Raw genomic sequence first — 24,303 nt, forward strand, 5'->3', positions numbered from 1 at the left:
GGTATTTTACTGTTTCGCAGCCATTGTAAAAGGGATTGGATTCTTGATATGACTCTCAGCTTGGTTGTAGTTGGTGTATAGTGGTACTATACCTTAGTATTTGTATATTTTGTAACCTCTGAGACTTTACTAAATTTATTTATCAAATATAGGAGTGTTTAGGGTTTTCTAAGCATAAGATCATGTCATTGGTGAAGAGATAGTTTGACTTTCTCTTTTCCAGTTTGGATGCCCTTTATTTCTCTTGCCCAGTTGCTCTGCCTAGGACTTCCAAGTTTTATTCTTAATATGCATGAAAGTAAAATTAAAAGCGATTAATGATCAGTTTATTTCACATCTTTCTCTCATACAGAGATTAAATTAATTCAAAGTTCTATGTTAAAAACACAATATTAGACCCTGTCTTGTTCCAAAGGGAATTTCTAAGTTGTCTATAAATTATAGACGAATCAAGAATATAAGTGGAAAGTGTTTCCAAAAAATAAACATAAAAAGTATCGGTTAACACAGGGGTTTCCAATCCCCAGGTGACAGACCAGTACCAGTCCCTGGCCTGTTAGGACCTGGGCCACACAGGTTAGTGGTAGGTGAGCAAGTGAAGCTTCATCTGTTTACAGCCACTCTCTGTCACTCACATTACCACCGGAGCTCCTCCTTCTGTCAGATCAGTGGTGGCATTAGATTGTCATAAGAGTGTGACTTGAACCCTGTTGTAAGCTGCTTATGCAGGGGATCTAGATTGCTCACTCCTTATGAGAATCTAATGCTTTATGATCTGTCACCATCTCCTGTCACCCCCAAATCAGACCATCTAGTTGCAGGAAAACAAGCTGAGATCTCCCACTGATTCTACATTGTGGTGAGTTATATAATTATTTAATTATATATTAGTAATAATAGAAATGAAGTGCACAATGTATGTAATGTGCTTGAATCATGCTGGAACCATCCCCCACCTCAGGTCCACAGAAAAATTATCTTCCACAAAACCAGTCCCTTGTGCCAACATGACTGGAGAGAGCTGGGTTAACAGATGTGAGACCCCTTTGCCTTGTCTTGGATTAATGTGCCGATATACATTGTGTGAATGACATCTGATGGCGCCATCTTGCCCTGTAGATCATTTTAGGGACACCTCCAGTATTTCATGAAAATTAAAATTTTTTCTAGTGATGAACAAAATGATACCCAGAAACAGCTTTCTGAAGAGCAGAACACTGGAATATCACAAGATGAGATTCTGACTAATAAACAAAAGCAGACAGAAGTGGCTGAAAAGAAAATGAATTCTGAGGTATTTTCTTTAGTCATTTTCAAATGTTTTATATGTGTATGTATTTAAAAAAGCTTTATTTTGGAAAGTATAAAGGACTTTTAAATCACATATATCCATATATATGTGTGTGTGTATATATATATATATGTATACACACACACACACACACAAACACACCCTATATATCCTTGGTCATATATCTACATATGTACATATAGGATAAGGCCATGTTCTTAATTCAACTGCATTTGCCTGCAACAGTCGAGTAGTGACCTTCACAATGGTCTCAATCCAAAGGAAAAGCATTTGATATTTTTCGTAAGAATTGATGATCTTTCCTATATCAAAAATAAGTTTTGCTACTAACAACAGATTTGCTAGTTTTTGGACATTAGTTCTTCTTTTTAAAATATTAATAGAGAAGTCAGTTTGTTATTTTCACTAATAGGAAAGTAGGAAATGTATAGCTGGGTCAGAGGCCACATGGTGGATGTCATTATCCTTGCTTTTGAGGAGTGGAAGAGTTTGCTCGAAGTAGTTTCTCATTTCAATGCAAAGAGCTTTGAAAACAATGACATGCCATGATACACATTTAGTGATAATTTATTGATAAGTATTTTGTTCCCAGATGAATAGTTCAGTATGTTTCCCCTATTTCACACTTACTACTGTTTCAAATATTATAAAGAGGAAAGAAAAGTTATTGCAATGGCAAATAATCTCATGATTTCTAAGAAAAGCCTTGTAAGTTGTATCTTATTTACCATTTGTATTTTGAAATAAAAGGCTTCTTTTATATCTATATATTTACACCACAGAAGTAACTGTGATTTTATGGAGGATCACTAGCAGTAGCATCAGAAGACCTGGCAAAAATCCTGCACGTTGCATATATACGTGTGTGCGTGTGTGTGTATTCTAGATGGAGTCTTGCACTGTCACCCATGCTGGAGTGCAATGGCACAATCTCAGTTCACTGCAACTTCTGCCTCCCAGGTTCACATGATTCTCCTGCCTCAGCCTCCTGAAGTGCTGAGATTACAGGTGTGAGCCACTGATCCTGGCTGCATACATTTTTTGACTTCTCCTTGTAAGAATCATGATCTTAAATGAGTTCAGTGTTGTATGTAGAAGTGCAATGCTTAGATGCAGATGTGTACATTGTAGAAGGGTACAATGCTTAGATTTAACAGTTATGAATAAATGTAATTCTTATAACTGACTGTAAAAATATTAGAAAAGTAGTATATTGATAAAACATTCCTCAGAAAAAGGAACTTAAAGAACTTTGAGAAATTGCTTCTGTTCAAATATATGCATAGCTAAGGCTCTTACGATGGTGTGGTTTATAAGTTAGATATCAGAGTGTAAACCCAATTTAAAACATGTAGCCAAATGTGTTAATCTTCTATTTTATGCCTCTGGGTTTTTTGTAATTCAGAGAAAGGCTTTTCCAATTCTGAAATTCTTAAAAATCCTCTAGTGATTTATTTTTCATGGTCTTTAGATAAACATTTCAACTTTTTGCAATGTACACCCTTTTAGATTTGAAGTTTTGTCCAACTTTTTTCCAGTTAAATATCCACTATGGGAATTATTTCATTATACAAATATAAATGTCATTCTTTAATTTTAGAAGAAATCATGATATGTCATTCTATTGAGTGCTAACTAAAAGTTCACTTTGTTTACTTAGCTTTCTCTTAGTCATAAGGAAGAAAAAGATCTCTTGCATGAAAATAGCATGTTGGAGGAAGAAATTGCCATGCTAAGACTGGAACTAGATGAAATAAAACATCAGCATCAGCTAAGGGAAAATAAATTTTGGGAGGAAATTGAAAGTGTGAAAGAAAAGAATGATAAACTTCTAAAGGCTGTAAAATTGAATAAAGAAGCATTAAGAAAAATCAATAAGTACAGTGGACAGCTTAGCATTTTGAGAACTGGGAATGTCAGTTCTGAACTGAAGAATATAAGACACAGCTAGGAAACACTGGAAATGGAAATTCAATTATGTTATTGTAGACTGACTACTGCTCTACATGATTGTGATCAAAGTCAGATAGCTGAAAGGGACTTCTTTCCAGAGAACAAACATGAACAGTTTTATTTACAGGAGAAAATGAATTCTCATATATCTAACCTAAAAGATAACAGTGAGATTCTTTCTGAACAACTCTAATGCTGACAGTAAAATTAATAGCCTAAAAATTAAGCTCCATCCCACGGGATAAATTCTGAGAGAAAAGATGATGCAGGCCACCATCTTTTTTGTTCGGGCAACTTAGTCATTCCAGCGTGCGGGCTTTGGAGAGTACAAACGCAGCAGGGGTGGAAGAGATCCTGTGGCATAGCACAGCTGCTTTACCAAATCATGGCCAGACTGCTTCTGTAAGCAGGCCCCTGATCCTGTTCCTCGTCACTGGACAGGACCTCCCACCTGAGGCCTCCAGCTACCCCCATCAGTGTTCCCTGGCCAATGGAGATTTAAAACCTTCCTGGGACAGAGTTCCCAGAGAGAGGGGTGGGCCACCACCTTTGCTGTTTGGGCAAATAGCCCTTCTGGCCTGTGGGCTTTGGAGATCCCAGGCTGACCAGGGGTGGAAGTGGTACCTCAGCACAGCACAGCCACCCTGTGAAAACGTGGCCAGGCTCTTGTTTAAGTCAGTCCCCGACCACATTTCTAATCACTGGGTGGAGCCTTTCAACCAGGGTCTCCGGCCATCTTCACTGCTGTTCTCTGGCTGACAGAGGTTTCAGGCCTCCCTGAGTCAGGGCTCCCAGGGGGAGGACCAGACTGTCATCTTTGCTGTTTGGGCGACTCAGCCAGTTCAGTTTTAGAGTTTCAGAGTGTCTGAGGCGACCAGGGGCTGAAGTGAACCCCCAGCACAGCATAGCCACTTTACAAAAATGTGGCCAGACTTCTTTTTTAAGCAATTCCCTGTTCCTGTTCCTCCTGACTAGGCAAGACTTCTCAGCTTGCCTCCAGCCGCATCATACAGGGGTGTTCAGATTGGCAACAGGTTCATACCTCAGAGGTACAGAGCTCTCAGAGGAAAGGGCAGGCTATCATCTTTGCTTTTTCGCAGGCTTCACTGCTGATACCTTCAGCCACTGGAAAATACGAGGCAATTGGGGACTGGAGTGGACCCCCAGCATACCACAGCAGCCCCACAGAAAAGTGGCCAGACTGTTATGTGGGTGCCCGTTTCCATATCTCCTTGATGGGCAGGTCCTCGTGGCCTGGGTCTCCAGCCAGCCCCCAACTTGAGCTATCAAGCCAGTAGCAACTCAGCAATTCCCTGGACAGAGCTTCCAGGAGCAACAGAAATCCTCTCTGCCACTGCCTCTGCAGTGGAACTGCCCTTGCTACCCTCAGAATATCAAGGGAGCAAAGACCATAAGTGCCATATTGACACCTCCAACAAGCTGCAGTTGATGCAAGGAACAAGCCAGTCCATCTTCCACAGGTACAACACACCCCCTACTGCTCATCACCAGACAAGGAACCCTGGCTTGGGCCCACAGCACAGACCCTCCATCCTGGGGTGATTACATTAAATAACTGCTAACTTACACCTCTCTGGGGTGGAGCCCCCAGGAGAAAAGGAAAGTGGTGGAGCAGCAAGTCAGCTGATGTGGAGCCCAGAGGGCAGGGACAGCTATCTCTCTAGGCTCCACTTGCTCTTATGAGACACTTTATCCCAGCACTTAAGGAGTGCTGAGGTCAGACCAGCTCCATCTCATGTGTAAGATTGCCCAGCGCAGATCAGGTCTAACAGTACCCTTCTTAAAAAAGGGGACTTGCTTAAAAAAGAAGTCTGGCCACGTTTGTGTAGAGCAGTTGTGCTGTGCTGAGGATTCACTTTCGAGAGAGTTCTCCTCTGAGACCTGATCTCTGCTGGGCAGTTTTGCACATGAGATGCGGCTGGTCTGACCCTGGTACCCCTTAGTCTGCTTGCCTCTCCCAGGACCCCAGCCAGGCCACACCTGCTTATAGGGCACTCTCAGGTGCCCATAACATAGCTTCTGTACCAGTGGACCATGCCTGATCAGTGGAGAGCTGCAGCAAGGTGGCCTCTACAGCCACGCACCAGCCTGCACATTACGTCTCCATACTGCAGCCCTTTATATGGAAACCTCCTACATCACTTTGCTGTGTGTGTTTACAAAGGTGGTTTTTGTTGTACTTGCCCTAACAGCATATGAGAATGCAGCACACACCCCAACCCACACAAACTGCCACTGAAGACAAAGCCGTGGCAGGCACAGAACCAAAAACCCCACCCCTGCCAGCATCTCACCCTTGAGGTAATGCTATGCAGAGGAAAAGTGACCTTCTTATACCCTGAGCGACCACTGTTTCTTGGGGGGACTCAGAGAAGGCACCCAGACCTTCACTGGCCAGCCACCTACCCCAAACCAGCACTGCCTCCCGTGCAACAGCACATAGAGTCAGCAGGGGTCCCCTGGCCCACACCCCAGCTGTTTTGCCTCCACCACTGGGTGAACGCCCACAGGGAGGCAGGGACTTTTGCATCTGCTAGCATTCTGCCACAGCTGCTGCACTTTGGTCTCCTCAGTGCAGTGGACTCCAAACCTCGAGGAGCCAGAGAACAAAGTTGTGGCCCAATACAAGTTCCCCAGAGTTAAAGCACACAGTCCAGGAATTAGGAGCTGCACACTGGCCCCTTAAAATCCTCCAAAAACAAAGCCAGTTAGCTGAATCCACCTTACACCACAATCAAACCTTCAAGGTCATCAGATATAATAAAAGAAAAATACCCTGTCCAAAGGTCAGCAACCTCAAAGATTGAAGGTAGATAAGCCCATAAAGATGAGAAAAAGAATCTGTGCAAGAACACTGAAAACTCAAAAAGTCAGCATGCCTTCTTTTCTCCAAATGACTGCATCAACTCTCCAGCAAGTGTTCAGAACTGGGCTGAGGCTGAGATGTCTGAAATGATACAAGCAGAGTTCAGGATATGGGTAGGAACAAAGTTCACTGAGTGAAAGAAATTTGTTGTAATCCAATACAAGGAAGGTAAAAATCATTGTAAAACATTGCAGGAGCTAACAGACAAAATAGCGAGTATAGAGAAGAACATAACTGACCTGAGAGAGCTCTAAAGCACACTAGAAGAATTTTCATAATGCATTCACATAGTGATTATGTGTGATTGCATTATGAAAATTATTGTAGTATGTGTGGGCACCTGAGAGTGCCCTGTACGCTGGTGTGGCCAGGCTGGGAGAGGCAAGCAGACTAAGGAGGGCTGAGGTCAGACCAGCTCCATCTCATGTGCAAGACCACCCAACAGAATAGACCAAGAAGAGGAAAGAATCCCAGTCTTGAAAACTGGCTTTCTGAAATAAAAAAGGTAGATAAGAATGGGGGGAAAAAGAATGAAAAGGAATGAACAAAACATCCGAGAAATATGGGATTATATAAACGACCAAATCTATGACTGATTAATGTACCTGAAAGAGATGAGGAGAATGGAACCAACTTGGAAAACACATTTCAGAATATCATTCGTGAGAATGTCCCCAACCTAGCCAGACAGGCCAACATTCAACTTCAGGAAATCCAGAGAACCTCAGTAAGATATGCCACGAGAAGATCATCCCCAAGACACACAATCATCAGATTCTCCAAGGTCAAAATGTAAGAAAAAATGTTAAAGGCAGCTAGGGAGAAAGGCAATGTCACCTGCAAAGGGAAGTCCATCAGACTTAGCAGACCTCTCAGCTGAAACTATACAAGCCAGAAAAGATATTCAACATCTTAAATAAAACAAATTTCAACCCAGAATTTCATTTCCAGCAAAATTAAGCATCGTAAGTGAAGGAGAAACAAGATCCTTTTCAGACAAGCAAATGCTGAGGGAATTCATTATCACCAGATCTACCTTACAAGAGCTCCTGGAGGAAGCACTAAATATGGAAAGACCATCACCAGCCACTACAAAAACGCACTAAAGTACACAGACCAGTGATGCTAAAAACCAACCACATACACAAGTCTGCAAAATAACCAGCTGACAGCATGACGACAGGATCAAATCCACACATACCATTACTAACCTTAAATGGAAATGGGCTAAATGCTCCAGTTGAAAGACACGGGGTGGGGGCAAGCTGCATAAAGAACCAAGACCCACTGGAGTATGCCATCTTCAAGAAACCCATCTCACATGCAGTTCCATACATGGGCTCAAAATAAAGGAATGGAGAAAAATATTTCAAGGAAATGGAAAACAGAAAAGAGCAGGTGTTGCACTCCTAGTTTCTGACAAACAGACTATACCAATAAAGATAAAAAAAAAAAAAATAAGACAGAGGGCCGGGCGCGGTGGCTCACGCCTGTAATCCCAGCACTTTTGGAGGCCGAGACGGGTGGATCACAAGATCAGGAGATCTAGACCATCCTGGCTAACACGGTGAAACACCGTCTCTACTAAAAGAATACAAAAAATTAGCCAGGCGTGGTGGCGGGCACCTGTAGTCCCAGCTACTTAGGAGGCTGAGGCAGGAGAATGGCATGATCCCAGGAGATGGAGCTTGCAGTGAGCCAAGATCACACCATTGCACTGCAGCCTGGGTGAGACAGTGAGAATCCGTCTCAAAAAAAAAAAAAAAAAAAAAAAAAGCAATACAGAGAAGGAGATTACAAAGGTGGTCCTGACTTTTGATAAATCTCATTATTGCTTGATACCAACCTGGGCTATCTTTATTGCCCAAGCCAATAGGATAATGTGCTGAGGTTAGGGAGCTTCTCCCCTGCAGAGAATCCCTGATCTCCCAAAATTTGGTTGAGATGTAAGGTTGATTTTGCTATACAACTCCTTTTCTGAAGTTTTACTTATTTCCAACAAGGAAGGCAAGTTTTCCTGCTTCCATGACGATGGAGAGCAGGCACCTCCTTTCCTGAGTTTCAGCTTGCTTCTGACAGGGAAGGTGAGTGTAAGTTTTTTCCAGCTTCTAAGATGGCAGAGAACACTCACCAGCCTGAGCCTTGTTTCCAGGTAAGTAGCTGAATTAGAGTTTTGTCTTAAAATTTTTCCTTAATGACTAAAATTTAAGATTACTCACCAGCTGCTTTTAATTTCTCCTTACCATTAGAACACTCAGTAATCATATGAATTGTGCATTTGTTTGTCTTGCTTAACTCTTTTTGTTTGTTTATGTTTGGGGTTTTGTTGTTGCTGTTTCACTTTTCTCCCATCTCTTCCTGACTTGGTCAAATCCAAAGAATGCTCCAAATTGTGGGGAACAAGTCTTCTGAATTGGCTAAAACTCATGTGGCTGCAAAAACAAAACAAAATGAAACAAAAAATTCCAGTTAGCAGAAATGATTTTTTTAACTTTTTTTTTTCTTTATATAAGTTGTCGCATCTTTTGCTAGCCAAGGCCAAACTGAAGGAGTAGTTGTGGCGACCCAATGTTAAGACTCTGCCCTGTTCACTACAGAAACCTGAATTTGGTTCCTAAGTCTAGTTCTTTCTGTTTGATATTTGTGTTACTGTTAAAATATCAGCAGTTTGTCCCAGCTATGATGTGGTAGTAAAAGATTCAAAAGGATTTTCTTTACAAGTTCTATGATTAAAAGCTTAATTAAAAGCAAATTTCTTTTTTTAAAATTATACTTTAAGTTCTGGGGTACATGTGCAGAACATGCAGGTTTGTTACATACGTATACACATGCCATGGTGGCTTGCTGCATCTACCAACCCATGATCTAATGCCATCCCTTTTCTAGCCCCCCACCCCGACAGGCCCCTGTGTGTGATGTTTCCCTTCCTGTGTCCGTGTGTTCTCATTGTTCAGCTCCTACTTATGAGTGAGAACATGTGGTGTTTGGTTTTCTGTTCTTGTGTTAGTTTGCTGAGAATGATGGTTTCCAGCTTCATCCATGTCCCTGCAAAGGATATGAACTCATCCTTTTTTATGACTGCATAGTATTCCATGGTGTATATATGCCACATTTTCTTTATCCAGTCTATCATTGGTTGGCATTTGGGTTGGTTCCAAGTCTTTGCTGTTGTGAACACTGCTGCAATAAACATACGTGTGCATGTGTCTTTATATTAGAATGATTTATATTTTTTTGAGTATATACACTGTAATGGGATTGCTGGGTCAAATGGTATTTCTAGTTGTAGATCCCTGAGAAATCATCACACTGTCTTCCATGATGGTTGAACTGATTTATACTCCCACCAACAGTGTAAAAGTTTCCTATTTCTCCCCATCCTCTCCAGCATCTGTTGTTTCCTGATTTTTTAATGATGGCCATTCTAAGTGGCGTAAGATTGTATCTCATTGTGGTTTTGAATTCCATTTCGCTAATGACCAGTGTTTTGCTTCACGTGTTCGTTGGCTGCATAAATGTCTCCTTTGGGAAGTTTCTGTTCATATCTTTTGCCCACTTCTTGATGGGGTTGTTTGTTTTTTTCTTGTAAATTTGTTTAAGTTTTTATAGATCCTGCATATTAGCCCTTTGTCAGATGGATAGACTGCAACAATTTTCTCCCATTCTCAGGGTTGCCTGTTCACTCTGATGATAGTTTCTTTTGCTCTGCAGACACTCTTTAGTTTAATTAGATCCCATTTGTGAATTTTGGCTTTTGTTGCCATTGCTTTTGGTGTTCTAGTGATGAAGTCTTTGCCCATGCCTATGTCCTGAATGGTAGTGCCTAATGCAATGATATTTCTGTGCCTGAATGCCATATCTCCCAAAGTAATTTATAGAATCAGTGCTATCTCCATCAAGCTACCATTGACTTTCTTCCCACAATTAGAAACACTACTTTAAATTTCATATGGAACCAAAAAAGAGCTCACATAGCCAAGACAATATTAAGCAAAAAGAACAAAGCTGGAGGCATCACAGTACCTAACTTCAAACTATTCCACAAGGCTACAGTAACCAAAACAGCATGGTACTGGTACCAAACCAGATATATAGACAAATGGAACAGAACAGAGGCCTCAGAAATGACACCGCACATCTAAAACCATCTGATATTTGACAAACCTGACAAAAACAAGCAATGGGGAAAGGATCCCTTATTCAATAAATGGTGTTGGGAAAAGTGGCTAGCCATATTCAGAAAACTGAAACTGGGCCACTTCCTTACACTTTATACCAAAATTAACTTAAGATGGATTGAAGAGTTAAACTTAAGACCTAAAGCCATAAAAAACCTAGAAGAAAACCTAGGCCACCAACCTCAGGGGAAATGTACTTGTAGTGAAATGCATGGTACAAACACATATTCCCTGCTTCCTTAAGTGGGTGAGGTTGGTGGCTGGTCCACCTGCTCCAGGCTGATCCTTGCAGACATGGCTCGTTGCTCTTTGAGCCAGCTTGGCCTTGCCCGACATGCACAAGCCTCAGTGCAACAACTGTGCTACAAATGGAGCCACACAGAAAATGACCAGCAGGCTCAGAAGCAGGGTGTGTGCTGCCTTTGGGGCTCCAGTCCATGCCTCAGGGCTCATATGGCACTGTGGGCTTCTTGGTTGCTAAGAGGCAGACCACAGGCCATCTTGACAAGGACTTTATGTTCAAGTGCAGAAAGCAGCCAGGATTACAACCTAGGGGACTCAGCCTTCTGTGACCCTGGCCAGACTTAGAATTTGGCCCCAGGCATGACAAGCTCACTTGGAGCAGCATGTCAGTACCTGGGGCCTGTGCATGCCAGGCAAAGCCAAGATGGCTCAAGGAGCAACCAGCCACCTCTGCAAGGGTGCGCCTAGAGCAGCTGGACCAGCCACCAATCTCACCCACTCAACGAAGCCGGGATGGCCAGGTTCCCACAGCCTGAGTTGCTGCCACCTGATGGCTGATGCAGCAGAGGCCTGAGGAAAAGCAGATGGCACTGTGGCCCTACCTTTAGGGTAGAAGAACTGATGTACCATGTCCAGCAGCGAGTGATGTTGGTGGCTGGTCCACCTGCTCCTGGCACACCCTTGCAGAGGTGGCTGGTTGCTCTTTGAGCCAGCTTGGCCTTGCCCAGCATGCACAAGTATCAGTGCAACAACTGTGCTACAAATGGAACCACACAGAGGACATTAGAGGCAGGCTCAGAAGCAGGGTGTGCGCTGCATTTGGGGCTCCAGTCCATGCCTCAGGGCTCGTGTGGCACTGTGGGCTTCTTGGTTGCAAAGAGGCAGACCACAGGCCATCTTGAGGGGGACTTTATGTTCAAGTGCAGAAAGCAGTCAGGATTACCACCCAGGGGACTCTGCCTTCTGTGGCCCTGACCGGACATAGAATTTGTCCTAACGCAGGACAAGCTCACTCAGAGCAGCTTGTCAGTAGCTGGAGCCTATGCATGAAAGGCAAAGCCAAGCTGGCTCAAAGAGCAACCAGCCACCTCTGCAAGGGTGTGTCTGTAGCAGGTGGACCAGCCACCAACCTCACCCACTCAAGGAAGCAGGGATGGCCAGATTCCAACAACCTGAGTGGCTGCCTCCTGATGGCTGATGGGACAGAGGCCTGAGGAAAAGCAGATGGCACTGGGACCCTACCTCTAGGGTAGAAGAACTGATGTACCCTGACCAGCAGCGAGAGATGGTGGCTTGTCCACCTGCTCCTGGCACACCCTTGCAGAGGTGGCTGGTTGCTCTTTGAGCCAGCTTGGCCTTGCCGAGCGTGCACAAGCCTCAGAGCGACAACATTCCTACAAATGAAGCCATATAGAGGAAACGAGCAGCAGGATCAGGAGCAGGGTGTGCGCTGCCTTTCGGGCTCCAGTCCATGCCTCAGGGCTCGTGTGGCACTATGGGCTTCTTGGTTGCAAAGAGGCAGACCACAGACCATCTTGAGGAGGACTTTATGTTCAAGTGCAGAAAGCAGTCAGGATTACCACCCAGGGGACTCTGCCTTCTGTGGCCCTGACCGGACTTAGAATTTGACCTAACACAGGACAAGCTCACTCACAGCAGCCTGTCAGTAGCTGGAGCCTATGCATGAAAGGCAAGGCCAAGCTGGCTCAAAGAGCAACTGGCCACCTCTGCAAGCATGCTCCGGGAACAGATGGAGCAGCCAGCAACCTCAGCTACTTGAGGGAAGCAGGGATGGCCAGATTCCCACAGCCTGTGTGGCTGCCTCCTGATGGCTGCTGGAGCAGAGGCCTGAGGAAAAGCAGAAGGCACTGGGACCCTACCTCTAGGGTAGAAGAACTGATGTACCCTTACCAGCAGCAAGTGAGGTTGGTGGCTGGTCCACCAGCTCCCGGCACAGCCTTGCAGAGTTGGTTGGTTTCTCTTTGAGCCAGCTTGGCCTTGCCTGGCATGCACAAGCTTCAGTGCAACATCTGTGCTACGTATGGAGCCACAGAGAGGAAATGAGCAGCAGGATCAGGAGCAGAGTGTTCGCTGCCTTTGGGGCTCCAGTCCACACCTCAGGGCTCGTGTGGCACTGCGGGCTTCTTGGTTGCCAAGAGGCCGACCACAGGCCGTCTTGAGGAGGACTTTATGTTCAAGTGCAGAAAGCAGTCAGGATTACCACCCAGGGGACTCGGCCTTCTGTGGCCCTGGTGAGACTTAGAATTTGGCCCCAGGCAGGACAAGCTCACTGGGAGCAGCGTGTCAGCAGCTGGGGCCTGTGCATGCCAGGCAAGGCCAAGCTGACTCAAAGAGCAAGCAGCCACCTCTGCAAGCATGCTCCTGGTGCAGTTGGACCAGCCTTTAACCTCACCCACTCAAAGAAGCATGGATGGCCAGGTTCCCACAGCCTGAGTGGCTGCCTCCTGATGGCTGATGGAGCAGAGTCCTGAGGAAAAGCAGATGGCACTGCTTTGTAATGCCCTTCTTTGTCTCTTTTGATCTTTTCCATTTAAAGTCTGTTTTATCAGAGACTAGGATTGCAACCCATGCCTTTTGTTTGTTTGTTTGTTTTTGTTTTTGTTTTTGCTTGGTAAATATTCCTCCATCCCTTTATTTTGAGCCGGTGTGTGTCTTTGCACGTGAGGTGGGTCTCCTGAATACAGCACACCAATGGGTCTCGAGTCTTTTTCCAACTTGCCAGTCTGTGTCTTTAAACTGGGGCATTTAGCCCATTTACATTTAAGGTTAATATTGTTACATGTGAAATTTATCCTGTCATGATGTTGCTAGCTGTTTATTTTTCCCATTAGTTAATGCAGTTTCTTTATAGTGTCGATGGTCTCTACAATTTGGTATGTTTTTGTGGTGGCTCATACTGTTTGTCCGTTTCCATGTTTAGTGCTTCCTTCAGGAGCTATTGTAAGGCAAGAATGTAGATTTATTTCTTGTAAGGCAAATATGTGGATTTCTATCTGGGTGCTGTATTCTATGGCCTCTACCCCAAGAATCATTACTTTTTAAAATGCAATTCAAATTAGCATAAAACATTTACAGCCTAGGTAAAGGCTTATGGCATTAGAATCCTTATTTATAGGATTATTTTGTGTTTTTTTGAGATATGGTCTTTGTCTGTCATCCAGGCAGAAGTGCAGTGGCTTGGTCATAATTCACTGCAGCCCTGAACTCTGAGTCTAAGCCATCCTTGTGCCTTAGTCTCCCAACCAGTTGGATCTACAAGCATAAGTCACCATACCTGGCTAATTTTTAATTTTTTTTTTTGGTCGAGATTATGTTATCACTATGTTGCTCTGGCTGGTTTCAAATTCCTGGCCTCAAGTAATCTTTCTGCCACAGCCTCCTAAAGTGCTAGGATTACAGGCATGAGCCACCATGTCTAGCAGAGAGTATTACATTATTTTCAAAGTCTTATTCTAAGAGCCATTTATTGACTTTGGCCTAAATAACTCAATATTATATCTCTGAAACTTTTTTTGACAAATTTTGGGGCATGATGATGAGAGAAAGGGGTTTGAAACTTTCTAATAAGAGTTAACTTAGAGCCATTTAAGGAGGAACAAACAAATTATCAGAAAAATAAAAGAAAGATCAAGTGCAAAATTTCTGTGGCAAAGATGATAGTAAAGAATATATGTTTGTGACTTGTGGTGACTTTTACTTTGTTCTTGAATTTCTGAGTAATTTAAGGGTTACCATTTAAAGAATCTACATTATAGATAACATTTTATTGCAAGTAAATGTATTTCAAAATTTGTTATTGGTTTTGTATAAGATTATTCTCAGCCTACTTTATTTTCAAGCTATATTATTTTATTAATGTAGTTTGACGGTCTTACAGCAGAGCTGGAAGCTGTATCTTCAAAATATGTCTGTTTGACTCAAAACAATCAAGGTATTCAACAGGAGTTATTATGTATGAAAAAAATACAACAGGAATGTAAAAAACTTGAGGAGGCTAAAAAGATGTTGGAAGAAGTAATATTAAATCTTAAAAAACATATGGAAAGTACACATTAGTGAAGACACATTAGTGAAGACACATTGGTGAAGTACAAAAATATAAATTGGATCTAGAAGAAAGGGCAATGCAGGCAATGGAAAAATTAGTAGAAATCCCTTTACAGGTTAGTTTGCAAAATCAGGTAAGTTTATTTATAATGTGCTTTCATTTATTTTACTGCAAATTATAATTTGGAGATATATATATATATATATAATGTTTCATCTGCTTCTCTTATAGTAGTTTGCCTTGTAGAGTTCTAGCAAAAAGGTGGCATCTGTTTTTACTTTCATACATTTAAATTTCCATCATTATAACAAAATTGATTTTTCACAGTAATGATTCTCAGTGTGGAGTCATTTGATTATTAAGACCCATTGGCATAAGATTACATCCTTTGCCTATAAAAATCCTGGAAGAAACCTAGGAAATATTCATCTGGACACTGCACTTGGCAATGAATTTATGGGTAAGTCCTCAAAAGCAATTGCCAGAAAAATGAAAATTAAAAAGTATGATTTAATTAAACTAAAGAGCTTCATCTGCACAGCATGAGAAACTCTCAAGGGATTGAACAGACAGCCTACAGAATGGAAGAAAATATTCACACACTATGCATACAGCAAAGGCCTATTATCCAGAATCCATAAGAGACTTAGACAAATCAATAAGCAAAAAATAAATAACCCCATTAAAAATGGGCAAAAACATGAACAGTTGGGCTGGGCGCGGTGGCTCACGCTTGTAATCCCAGCACTTTGGGAGGCCGAGGCGTGTGGATCACGAGGTCAGGAGATCGAGACCACGGTGAAACCCCGTCTCTACTAAAAATACAAAAAAATTAGCCGGGCGTGGTGGCGGGCGCCTGTAGTCCCAGCTACTCGGAGAGGCTGAGGCAGGAGAATGGCGTGAACCCGGGAGGCGGAGCTTGCAGTGAGCCGAGACTGCGCCACTGCACTCCAGCCTGGGCGACAGAGCGAGACTCCGTTTCAAAAAAAAAAAAAAAAAACATGAACAGTTTTCAAAAGAACACATATGTGGCCAACAAACATGTTAACACATGCATACCATCACTAATCATCAGAGAAATGCAAAACAAAACATCAGTGAAATACCATCTCACACCAGTTAGAATGACTTCTGTTAAAAAGGAAAAATAATAAAAATATTTAAATATTTGATATTAAAATGTCATTTAGATTGAGATAAATTAATTTGTCATTATCATTAATTCTCAAAACACGGATATTTAAGAATAACCTTACTTCACATGTAATAACACAACAAATACCTTAAAAACTAAAAGCTGGGGCCTGGCACGGTGTCTTAAGTCTGTAATCCTAGCACTTTGGGAAGCTGAGGTGGGCCTATCATGAGGTCAGGAGTTTGAGACAAGATTGGCCAACATGGTTAAACCCCGTCTCTACTAAAAATACAAAAATTAGTTGGGCAAGGTGGTGGGCACCTGTAATCCCAGCTACTCAGGAGGCTGAGGCAGGAGAATCATTGGAATCTGGGAGGCAGAGGTGGCTGCAGTGAGCTGAGATCATGCCATTGCACTCCAGCCTGGGCAACAGAGCAAAAGTCCATCTCAAAAAATAAATAAATAAATAAAATTAAATGAATAAAAACAAATAAATAGAAGCTGGAAGTTCTATGAAAACGTTAATTCATATACCATTTAAAAAAAATGTTCATGGTTTCCCTAGAGATTTCAATACCTATTCTAGCTTATTACAGTAACCCATAATTTGTATTATACCAACTATGCTACAAAAACCTTAAAATGTATATTTCTGTTTCCTCTCTCCTTTATACTATTTATTTCATGCATTATAGTCTCAAATATTATGAATTCCATAATATAAAGTTACTTTTTTAAAAAAATTAGACAATTGTCTTTAGAGCAATGTAAAATAATTGGGTTATATATCTTTATATCTTCTCTGGCACTATTTATTTCTTTGTGTAGTTTCAACCTTCATCTGCCTCCATATTCCTTTTGCCTCAAGAAATGATTTTGACATTTATTTTAGTGCAGACCTGTTAGCAAGGGAATCTTCCAGTGTTAATCTGAAAATGTCATTTAATTGTTATTTTTGCTGTATTACAGTTAATGGGTATAAGATTGGGGGTTGACTTTTCTTCAGTTATTTAAGAATTTGTATCATTGGTTTCTGACTTGTAGAATTGCTGACAAGCAGTTCATTATAATGTTTGTTTCTGTTTATCTCTCTACACAGTGTTTCTATTTTTTCTGTGACTGAATTCAAGATTTATGCTAATCGATTTTCAGCAGTTTGACTAGTGTGATTATTCTAGCATTCTTTAAATTTTGTATTAATCTTGCTTGGAGATTTTGAGGTTATTTGGTCTCCTTAGTCATCTTTTTCAAACTTGTCTTCTCTCACATTCTGTTTTTACTCTCCTTCTGGAATTCCAATTAATTGTATTTTAGTTAATTTCATTTTACCAGAGAATTCTTGGATTCACTGGAGTATTTTATTTGCTTGGTTCATTGGTTTATTTGGTTTTTCTCTTTCCTCCCTTTGTGCTACCATTCAAATAATTTGTATTGACCTAGGATAAAATTTACTGCTTCTTTCTTTAACTCTGATGACCAGTCTGCTGATCAGCTTGCTGATGTAATTCTTCATCTCTGTTCTCATGCTTTCACTTATTTCTAGCTTTTGCCTTTTACTGTTCCCATCTTTGCTGAAATTCCTCATTTTTCCATACATGTTGTCTTTTTTAAACTAGATCCTTTAACATTTTGATCATTATTATTTTAAATTACTTGCATTTAGTTCCAACATCTGAATTATCTCTGAATTTGATTCTGTTGACTTTTTATCTTTTGAAAATATTATAACTCATAATTCAAATTTCTAACTTGCTTTTATGTGTCTCCCAATTTCTAAAAAATGCAAATCATCTGATGTAGAAAAACAGTAGATCATGAGATAATTATTTACGTCGATATTGTTTTATATTTCTGTTTCATTTTGGTTTGTGTCATGCTATTAGTGTGGGCAGGAACAAAGGTTGGTTTTTGCTGCCGTGTCTGAAACATTCAGTGAACAATGTAACTTTAGATTTCTCCAGCAGTAGGCTGCGATATGATGTGCCTTGTGTGGGGCCTTAGACTCTGGAGAGCATATGCCAATGATCCTGTTCCACAGTTAGCTTTCAGTAGTCCTTACCACCTATGTTATAGAGAGGGTCTCTCTCCACTTTCTTGTTCCTCTCTAAATGTAGAACATCATTTTTTTGTGTGTGTGTGACTAGGCAGAAAATTCAGATTGGAGACAGAGTGATGATTCTTGTTATTTTTAAGCCAGTTGCATCATTGGACACTCAGAGAAGGAGTATTTTTAACACTTCCTGATTCTTATTGTAGTGGGAGTCAAACTGTCACTTAACTGTGTTGTTTTTTGCAGAAGAAATAATACCTTGCCCTCCTCCCACCTCAGTGGCAGAAAACTTCTGATTTATATCATTGCAAGTTTTCAACCCCATAATAAGGACAAACTCTTTTATTTCTCCTTCCATAGGAACAATGCACCTTTGTCTGTGGTCACTGGATGGAGATTTTTCAACCCTTTACCACAGTAGCATGACTCTGCATTAGTGCAAAATCCTGGGCCCCAAAACAATCCTTGTTCCTCTCCTGATGGAGAAGTATTTTTCCTGCATCCTTCCCCCAGAAGCAGTGATCCTTTGCCTGGTCTCAGGTGGGGTAGGGTAGGGTATGAGAGGTTTCTTAACCTTCTCTGAAAGATGATGTGTTTTGTTTCTTCTTATCTCCCAGAAACAGTAGACTTTTGCATGAGTTCATGGACCCAGATGCTTTTTTGCCACAGCAAATTAAGGGTTTTGATTCTTAGGAGAGAAGCAAATGTTCATGTAGTCAATTTTTTTCTTATTTATTTTATGCTTTGTTTTCTTATTTCAGTAATGATGAGTTCAATATGATCACTATTTTCCACTTACGCCACTTGCAACTCTAATATTTTGTTTTTGTTAGTCCCCCTTTGATAGTTCAGCACTAAATCAAATGCAGATAATCATCAGTTGTGTGAATAAGGTGTTTTTAATTGAGAACAAAATTGTTGACATAGACACAAATTTGAATATTATCCTACTTAGCACAATATGTCGCTGGTTCAAAATGTTAAATCCTCTTTAGGCTGAACAAAGAATGGTTCTTGAAACTATTGTCCCTTTTTGACAAATAAAATAAAACCCAATGCTTTTAATCTCATGGATAGATTGTTAAAATAATTACATACCTGATCTTCATTTTATGTTCTCTCTCTTCAAGATATTCCTTCAAAAATACTTTGACTGATTAGTCTCTTTTGAATTATGTTAGACTCTGTATTTTCTCCACAAGCTCAACAGGGTAAATCCTGCCTTTACATTTCTTATAAAAATTCTCTTTTTTTTTTCAAATCTTAGTTGAGCTGAAAGATTTCCACCAAATGTCTTCTATGCCACAAAGCCTTATTTTACTTATCCCCCCTGTCCTCCTTGCTTAAGCTCATTTAGGAATTTTTTAATTAAAACATTCATGCAATACTGTTTTTTAAAAAATCTGAACATGTAGTATTTTCAATTTGAATACAAAATAGTGCTCTAACTTGAAAACAAGTTTTAGAAACAAATGTTTCTAGAAGGAGAATCAACAGTGTCATAAATATCATAATCCAATTTTCCTGTTTGTACTAAACCATTAGCAAATATTTATTGAGAAATTGCTATCTGCCTGAAAGTATAATGCTTTGATGCACATTATATCATAAAAACTAGGTACTATTATTAGTAGTATCTTAAGAGTATAAATATTGAGTCTTAGAGATGTTAAGCAATGTGCCCAAATAGCATAGGGAAAGTTGGAATTCTGAAATTCTGACTATGCTGTATGTATGATAGGAGAATCAATGCTTGTCAAATGTAACTGTTAAGTCATTGTGGGGATATGGAGGCCTCTGATTGCTAGGGTCAATACACTTAAGCAGATCATGTCACTACTTAGTTAAATCTATTTCATTAAAGCAAAATTCCATAAAGATTATTGGCACCAAAACCATTATTTTTCCTTCCTTCCTTCTCTCTTTATCTCCTCCTTTCTTTCTTTCTTTCTTTCTTTCTTTCTTTCTTTCTTTCTTTCTTTCTTTCTTCTTTCTTCTTTCTTTCTCTTTCTTTTTCTTTCTTTCTTCTTTCTCTCTCTTTCTTTCTTTCTTTCTTTCTTTCTTTCTTCTCTTTCTTTCCTTCTTTCTGTCTTTCTTTGAGACAGGGTCTCAGTCTGTTGCCCAAGCTAGAGTGCAGTGGCATAATCATGGCTTACTGCAGCCCCAGCTTCCCCAGGCTCAGGTGATCCTCCCAACTCATCCTCCTGAGTAGGTGGGACTACAGGCAAGCCACTACGCCTGGCTAAATTTTTTTTTTTTTTAAAGATTGGGTTTCACCATATTTCCAAGCCTGGTCTGCAACTCCTCAGCTCAAGCAATCCACCTGCCTTTGCCTCCCGAAATATTGGGATTCCAGGTGTAAGCCACATGCCTGGCAAAAAATATTATTTAACAAGTTCAATTTAACTATTAGATTTTGGACAATGAGGGATAGAATTTTCTACATCATAATTCATCTTGTGTTCTTTATTTAAAGTAATATATAAGGATTTCAATTCAATTCAAATATATTTATTAGCAAATTACATTTAAAGTAATATATAAGGATTTCAATTCAATTCAAATATATTAGCAAATTAAATGTCTTTTTCAGGATTACAAACTTTTGTTGAAGACATAAATGTTAAATGATGTCACTAATTTTAATTAGATTAACAGAAAGGTATTCTGGTGTTTAATAACAGTAACAGAATGGGCTATTAATATTATTTTCTTTCCCTTTCTCTCTTTCTCCTTTTTAAAATATTTTACTTTTTTTTTTTTTTTTTTTTTTTGAGACAGAGTCTCGCTCTGTCGCCCAGGCTGGAGTGCAGTGGCGCAATCTCGGCTCACTGCAAGCTCCGCCTCCCGGGTTCACGCCATTCTCCTGCCTCAGCCTCTCTGAGTAGCTGGGACTACAGGCGCCTGCCACCACGCCCGGCTAATTTTTTGTATTTTTAGTAGAGACGGGGTTTCACCGTGGTCTCGATCTCCTGACCTCGTGATCTACCCACCTCGGCCTCCCAAAGTGCTGGGATTACAAGCATGAGCCACTGCGCCTGGCCTTAAAATATTTTACTTTTTTTTTTTTTTTTTTTTTTTGATTTCAGTCTCTCGTTTGCTTCTTTTTTTTTTTATTTTTTTTTATTTTTTTTATTTTTTTATTATACTTTAGGGTTTTAGGGTACATGTGCACAATGTGCAGGTTTGTTACATATGTATCCATGTGCAATGTTGATTTCCTGCACCCATTAACTCGTCATTTAGCATTAGGTGTATCTCCTAATGCTGTCCCTCCCCCCTCCCCCCACCCCACAACAGTCCCCGGAGCATGATGTTCCCCTTCCTGTGTCCATGAGTTCTCATCGTTCAATTCCCACCTATGAGTGAGAACATGCGGTGTTTGGTTTTTTGTCCTTGCGATAGTTTACTGAGAATGATGTTTTCCAGTTTCATCCATGTCCCTACAAAGGACATGAACTCATCATGTTTTATGGCTGCATAGTATTCCATGGTGTATATGTGCCACATTTTCTTAATCCAGTCTATCGTTGTTGGACATTTGGGTTGGTTCCAACTCTTTGCTATTGTGAATAGTGCCGCAATAAACATACGTGTGCATGTGTCTTTATAGCAGCATGATTTATAGTCCTTTGGGTATATACCCAGTAATGGGATGGCTGGGTCAAATGACATTTCTAGTTCTAGATCCCTGAGGAATCGCCACACTGACTTCCACAATGGTTGAACTAGTTTACAGTCCCACCAACAGTGTAAAAGTGTTCCTATTTCTCCACATCCTCTCCAGCACCTGTTGTTTCCTGCTTTTTTAATGATGGCCATTCTAACTGGTGTGAGATGGTATCTCACTGTGGTTTTGATTTGCATTTCTCTGATGGCCAGTGATGAGGAGCATTTCTTCATGTGTTTTTTGGCTGCATAAATGTCTTCTTTTGAGAAGTGTCTGTTCATGTCCTCTGCCCACTTTTTGATGGGGTTGTTTGTTTTTTTCTTGTAAATTTGTTTGAGTTCATTGTAGATTCTGGATATTAGCCCTTTGTCAGATGAGTAGGTTGCAAAAATTTTCTCCCATTGTGTAGGTTGCCTGTTCACTCTGATGATAGTTTCTTTTGCTGTGCAGAAGCTCTTTAGTTTAATGAGATCCCATTTGTCGATTTTGGCTTTTGTTGCCATTGCTTTTGGTGTTTTAGACATGAAGTCCTTGCCCACGCCTATGTCCTGAATGGTATTGCCTAGGTTTAGGCTCTTTGGAATCCTGTAGATAGGGTTTTGAGAATTAGACAAAACACTCACAGAAACTGCTAGCCCTAGGATGAAATATATTGTTACTGTGCTTTGGGATTAAAATAAGTAACTACAGTTTATAGAACTTTTATACTGATACGCAGACACTAAACAGGGAAAAGGTTTGGATGAGAAGCTCCGCTATGCAACCAAGAATCTCAGCCACTCATTTCTGTAGGAGCTGCAGGACCTCCCTGTAAAGAGAGGTTATGGAGTCTGTAGCTTCAAGAAAGATGCTTAAAACCCTTCAGAGTTTCTCCACTTTTCCCAGAGTTTCCCCAAAAAGGTTATGACACTTTATAAGATGCTTCACTTGTGAAAAACTAATATCAAAGTCTTCTTGTAATTTATATTTAAGGATAAATCTTTATTCCATGTTCAATTTATTTAGCTTCCCCGTAGCTAATATTTCATGCTGAACACATTTTAAATGCTGTAAATGTAGATAATATAATTTATGGCTCATTAATGTCTCTTTAGTAGTTTAGAGAAAATGTCAAAAGAAATTGTCCCAGAATAAGCTTCTTGATTTGTAAAGTTCTACGTCATTGACTCAAGTTTGTATGGCATCTCAAAATATAAATATAGACATCTCAGATCATATATTTGAAATAGCAAATTCCCGTTAGAAAAGAATGGTACTTAACTAGATAAAAATAACAGGTCACCATTATTTGAATTGTCTCCTATTAATTTTTGTTTTGTTGTGTTACACGTGTTTTACTTATGGGGGATATACATAACTTCCACTATTTTCAGAATTATTGTATGCAGTCAGTATGAGAATGCAATTGAAGTTTCCTTGATGCTTTTTCACACTTCTATTACTAGAAATAAGAATACAGTAATATTGGCAAAGAAAATTGACCAGTTCAATAAAATTTTTTAGTAAATCTGATTGAAAATAGACATTGCTTATGGCTTTCTGACATCAATATTGTTATGTCCTAGACAACCTAATCTGAAATTAAGGCTTCAAAATTCTAATTATGTGCAAATGTGTAAAATATCATCACCTAACGCTATATAATATATTCTATTTCTATACTGTGATGGCAGGTTTATAATTCTGGAAAGATATACAGAACATAAAATTTACCTTGTTAATCACTTTAAGTGCACAGTTTTGTGGCATTAAGTATATTTGCACTATTGTGCAACAGTCACCACCATAGACCTCCAGAACTTGTCTTCTTCTCCAACTAAAACGCTGTACTCATTGAACACTCAACTTCCCCTTCCTCTCCCTCTCCCTCCCCCTAGCAATCACCATTCTACTTTCTGTCTCTACAAATTTCACTGAGTAACTCATAGAAGTGCCGTGATAGAATGTTTGAATTTCTCTGACTGGCTTATTTCACTTAGCATGTCTTCAAGTTTCATCTATTTCATAGCATGTGTGAGAATATATTTTAAGGCTGAATATTATTATGTTGCGTATATACCACATTTTGTTTAACCACTCATCCATCAATATTCACATGGGCTGCTCCCTCCCTTTGATTATTGTGAATAATATTGCTAATGGACATGCTGCACAAACATCTGTTTGGTCCCTGCACTCATTTATTTTGGATATGGATTTGCATTTTAATACAAAGGAGAAATTATACAGCTTTTTAAAAGTGTCCAAATAAAAAGGAGCACAACATCAGTAAAATATTATAAAGTAGATTGGGGGAAAAACAGAGAAGGAATTGAACCAAAAGTCAATAAGCTGCATAAGAGAGTTTCAAGAGGAGGAAAAAATTGACAATATAAACAGAATTAAAGAGCAATAGGTTGATATTTAGAAAATTGTCGCATGTACTCATACGTCGCCTGTGAACTGATACTTACATTATTTTATTATTCCAAGTTTCCGAAAGTAAGTGCAATATGAGAGTTTCATGATGCTAAATAAACTGAAACATGATATATATTTTGATACGTTGTCCTTGAGAGCAGGCTGAGTGGTAATTAGTGCAATTTTAAATTATGATATGATAATGCAGTCAATCTGCCAAACTGAAAAAAAAGTATATATACAATATGTATACATTTCTCGCAAAACCCAGTTTTATCATACAATTAAATTATGATTTAAAACCTGACAATTAATGGAAGAAAAAATAAAACAACATTTGCATTAATATTACCATAATTTTGATATTATTGTAAATATCAAAATATGTAGTACTTAGAGATAAACC

General features: G+C 40.0%; 1 protein-coding gene across 1 annotated transcript in view; it reads left to right on the forward strand.

Annotated features, from left to right (window-relative positions):
* Positions 1-712: 712 nt before the first annotated feature.
* The window catches only part of LOC129463987 (coxsackievirus and adenovirus receptor-like), a 39,023-nt gene continuing 15,432 nt past the window's right edge, over positions 713-24,303 (forward strand). Inside the window, exons 1-3 of the mRNA XM_055244767.2 lie at positions 713-859; positions 1,193-1,294; positions 14,970-15,102. The gene's annotated coding sequence lies outside the window, so the exon portion shown is untranslated. The remainder of the gene's footprint in view (positions 860-1,192; positions 1,295-14,969; positions 15,103-24,303) is intronic.

The sequence above is a fragment of the Symphalangus syndactylus genome, chromosome 15 (assembly GCF_028878055.3).
Source record: "Symphalangus syndactylus isolate Jambi chromosome 15, NHGRI_mSymSyn1-v2.1_pri, whole genome shotgun sequence".
NCBI classification, from domain to species: Eukaryota; Metazoa; Chordata; class Mammalia; order Primates; family Hylobatidae; genus Symphalangus; species Symphalangus syndactylus.